This window comes from Desmodus rotundus, chromosome 7 (genome assembly GCF_022682495.2).
Source record: "Desmodus rotundus isolate HL8 chromosome 7, HLdesRot8A.1, whole genome shotgun sequence".
In the NCBI taxonomy this organism is placed as follows: domain Eukaryota; kingdom Metazoa; phylum Chordata; class Mammalia; order Chiroptera; family Phyllostomidae; genus Desmodus; species Desmodus rotundus.
In genome coordinates this window covers 102,257,337-102,262,435 of record NC_071393.1, presented here as the reverse complement: position 1 = coordinate 102,262,435, position 5,099 = coordinate 102,257,337, and positions in this window count along the sequence as shown.

Sequence of the window (5,099 nt, the reverse complement as noted above, 5' to 3'; positions counted from 1 at the left end):
ATGTGATGTGTCAGTCACAAAGAATTCAACTCTTAAATAGCTATATATAAATAGCATTTAATGTGGGTTCATTTTAATATTTTCTGTGATGGAAGACAGGGCCTCTTAAAATAAGAGTAAAGGCCTATTTTCCATAGAGTTGATCTCTCTTAAAGACTATTTATAACCATTAACACAGACCAACTACATCTTGATGTTACTCTTTAAAGATATTAAAAACAATACTTTATATATGCACAGTGCCTGATAAAACTTTACACATACTCCCATTCAACTCATTTAATCTTTACAATACTTAATTAAGAAAGGATGAATTAGGACTTCTGGCCAAGATGGAGGTATAGGTAGATACACTTTGTCTCCTCCCACAACCAAAAGAAGGACAACAACAAATTCAAAAACAAAAAATAACCAGAAATGCCAGAAAATTGAACTGTATGGAGATCCGACAACCAAAGAGTTAAGGAAGAAACATTCATCCAGACTGGTAGGAGGGGTGGAGACAGGCAGCCAGGTGGGAAAGGACTCATGGCAAAGCGGCGACTGAAGGACTGGGCCGTCCCACATTCACATGTGGATAAACCATGAGGAACAACTGGGGAGCAAGACAGACTGCGCAACCCAGGGTTCCAGCACAGGGAAATAAAGCCTCAAAACCTCTGACTGTAAAAACCTGTGGGGGTTGTGGCAGCAGGAGAAACTCCCAGCCTCACAGGAGAGTTCATTGGAGAGACCCACAGGGTCCTAGAATGTACACAAACCCACTCACCTGGGAACCAGCACCAGAAAGGCCCAATTTGATTGTGGGTAGCAGGGGAAGTGACTGAAAGCCAGGTGGAGAGCAGAGCAAGAGGAATTGTTCCCTCTCTGACCCCTCCTCCACACACAGCGCTACAATGCAGGTGCGTTGCCCGGCCCTGGTGAATACCTAAGGCTCTGCCCCTTATGATGTAACAGCTATATAGAAACAAAAAATATATATGGCCCAAATGAAAGAACAGATCAAAGCCCCCAAAACAGAACTAAGTAATGAAGAGATAGTCAACCTGTCAGATGCATAGTTCAAAACACAGATAATCAGGATGCTCACAGAAATGGTTGAATGGTCACAAAATAGAGGAAGAAGTAAAGAAGAAAAGTGAAGAAAATAGAGGAAGAAGGCTATACAAAGTGAAATAAAGGAAAATGTACAGGGAACCAACAATGAAGGGAAGGAAACCGGGACTCAAATCAATAATTTGGACCAGAAGGAAGAAATAAACGTTCAACCAGAAACGAGAATTCTAAAACATGAGGAGAGGCTTAGGAACCTCCAGGATAATTTTAAACATTCCAACATCTGAATTATAGGGATGCCAGAAGGACAGGAAGAGCAAGAAATTGAAAACTTATTTAAACAAGTAATGAAGGAGAACTTCCCTAATCTAGCAAAGGAAATAAATTTCCAGGAAGTCCAGGAAGCTCAGAGAGTCCCAAAGAAGCTGGGCCCAAGAAAGCACACACCAAGGTACATCACCATTGCAATACCCAAGATAAAAGAGAAGAGAGAATCTTAAAAGCAGCAAAAGAAAAGTAGACAGTTACCTACAAAGGTGTGCCCATAAGGCTACCAGGTGATTTCTCAAAAGAAACCTTGCAGGTAAGAAGGGGCTGGAAAGAAGTATTCCAAGTCATGAAAGGCAAGTACTTACATCCAAGATTACTCTATCCAGTAAAACTACCATTTAGAATGGGAGCGCAGAAAAAGTGCTTCCCAGATAATATCAAGTTAAAGGAGTTCATCATCACCAAGCCCTTATTATATGAAATGTTAAAGGGATTCATCTAAGAAAAAGAAGCTCAAAACTATCAACAGTAAAATGACAACAAACTCACAACTATCAACAACTGAACCTAAAAAACACATAAACAAAAACAAAGTAAGCAAACAACGAGAACAGGAACAAAATCACAGAAATGGAGATCACATGGAGGGTTATCAGCGAGGGGGTAGGGGTGGAGAATGGGGGAAAAGGTACAGGGAATAAGAAGCATAAATGATAGGTACTAAATAGATAGGGGGAGGTTAAGAATAGTATGGGAAATGGAGAAGCCAAAGGACTTATATGTAAAACCCATGGACATGAACTAAGGTCGGGGAATGCTGGTGGGAGGGGAGGGTGCACGGTGGAGGGGAATGATGGGGAGAACAAAAGTGGGACAACTGTAAGAGCATAATCAATAAAATATATTTTTTAAAAAAGAAAGGATGAATTAAAAATTTTGGATAAGTCAGGGTTTCTTTTTTGGCCAAAGTACAAAATATTACAAATTCTGAAGAAAAAAAAACTAGAATGAAAACAGATTAACAATCACAGTTGAAATGAAAATAAACTTCTAACTCGAAATGGCATATGCAGACTTTGATGGGGGAACAATGCATAGCACGTGGCTCCAGAGTCAGATACTCTGAATAGGAGCTGTGTGACCTGGGACAAGTTACTTAACCTCTCTGTGCCTCAGTATCCTCAACTGTAAAATGGGGATAACAGAATACTTATCTCACAGGGTTGTTATGATGTTTAAATCAGTTCATATATATGAAACAATCAGATAGTGTTTGGCGCATAGTAGGAGTTCAATAAATTCTAGCAGTTAATTATTCAACCAAGTCGTATCAATTTTTGATTCTCAGAAATAGAGCAATTTAAGATTTTGGATAAATCAACACAACTGAAAACATCCATAAAAACACTCTCATCTTTTATTTTAAAAACTTTTATTTGGAAATAATTTCAAGCTTAGAAATAAGATGCAAAAATCAAAATAGCATAAGAACACTCATGTACCCTTTACACAAATTTGCTTATTGTTAACATATTACTCATCTGCTTTATCACTTGCACTGCAGAGCACTTCACATCTGTGTCCCTACTTCTAGTCGATGATGCATTTATTTTCCATTTCTGAGTAGCAAATTGTCACAAGTTTGGTGCCTTAAAACACCACCTATTTAAAAGCACACAGAGGTATAGGTCAGAAGTCTGGGCACAGCATGACAGTTCTTTGCTCAGAGCTTACTAGGACAAAATGAGGATATTAGCCAGGCTGCAAGGAGTATTAGAAAGGAGTCCTTTCTTGGCTATTGGCTAAATTCAACTCCTTGCAGCTGTAAGACTGAGGTCTCCATTTCCTTGCTGATTGTTACATGTGGGCCATTCTCATCTCCTACAGGTCCCTCATTTTCCTTTCAATGTGGCTCCATCTGTTGCCAAAGCCAGCAATGAAGAATCTCCCTCATCTTTGAATTTTCCTCCCAAGGAAGAGCCCCAATTCCTTTTGCGGGCTCACTTGATTAGGCCAGGCTGACCCAGAGATAATCGAATCTTTGTCAATGTTAAGTAATGTGGGGACTTAATTTCTGCAAAATCCCTTCACAGCAGCACGCAGATTAGTGTTTGAATAACTGGGAGAGGAGTATATGCATCAGGGGGCAGGAATTGGGGGGGGCATGTCAGAATTCCACCGACCCCATATGAGACGCTTCATTAGTCTACGTATTAGTTTGCTAGGAGTAGCAAACTCCCAAGGACTGAGTGACTTACCCAACAAAAATTGATTTTCTCACAGTTCTGGAGACTAGAAGTACAAGATCAGTACAAGCATTGGCAGGTTGGGTTTTTCCTGAGGTTCTTCCCCTCATCTTGCAGATGACCACTTTCTCACTGTGTCCTCACGTGGCCTTTTTCTCTGGGTACACACTCCCCTGGTGTCTCTCTCTGTCTTTCTCACTCTCTCTGTCTTTCTCTCTGTCTTCCTATTAGGACACCAGTCACATTGTATTAAGGTTTCAGCATATAAATTTGGGGGTAGAGGATACATTCAGTCCCTAACAGTCTAATAACAAAACTAAGAGCTAATATTTGAGCTGCTAGACAGGTACTGTGCTAAACATTTTTTTTTGTAGGCTCTCTCATTAACATGAATCATTAAATTATATATCATCATAATCATTGTATAAAACTCCAGCTTTATCAAAATGTTTACTCTTCTTGATTAGAAATTCCGTAAAATTTTAATTGTTATCTGATTGCTAGAGTGATGTGTCTGCTATCATGTGCTTCCGGTGCTCCATTCTGAGTACAGCTTCATTCACCAGCTAAGTTTCACTGATCATCTGTAAGCGTGGTACAAAGACGCAAAGATGAGTAGTCAAAATTCATGCTCTCCAAGAGGAGAGGCATGTTTTATATGTGTCCATGTACATTCTGAAATATCTTACATGAGAAAACCAGTTATATTTATAGAACCATTGTGCACTTTTAAGTTCTTATGAAAGCTGAGGCACCGAAAATTAAAATACGGATTTCAAGAAAGGGAAAATTCCTATGAACATTCGGTTTTCTTGAGCTGCCTCACCCTAACTGTGCAGCGGCGTTCTTTTCTACGTGGCTTTAGCTGAAGTCGCTGTAATTGGAGAAAAATCACCCAGGATTTGTAAGTGAGAAGCAATCGTTACATAAAAGTAATACATCTGAGCAGATAAGGTGCCTCAAATTCCACTCGCTCTGCTCAAAAGATGAAAAAGAAGAAAGAAAAAGAAAAATCCTTTATTTTCTCACTGTGCAACCCGTTCACTTTTTACGCTGCTAACCTGGAGACTGCTCCTTCGGTAGGCCAAAGCATCTGCAGGTACTGAAGGAAATTCTACATCGCAGCTGTGGGCAGAGTGGGGTGATGGCACCCCAACAAGGAGCCTCTTCCAAGCTGATCCCCAGGTCCAGACCCAGCCCCTGCTCCCTGGAGAAGCCCCTTCCTCAGCTCCAGCCCTCCTACTCTTCCTAGTGGCCCGTGGGCTAGGTGCACGTTCTGCATCCCCCTCTCTGGCTCATCATTAATTCACTAGCGCCCTCCTCAGGAGCGTGGACCGGGCAGGTGCTGAGGCCCGGCCGCAACCACGCTTGGGCCCCCAGACCTCTGCCCCGCCTCGCCGCGTGCAGCTGCGGGGCTAATAAATTGTTTGGGCGCCCCATGCGCCTGGTCGGACTCCGCTGTAGTTCGACCGGCCTGGGTGCTTCCGCGCATCTGTTCCCACGGCCCCCAGAGTGAGACCTCCGCTC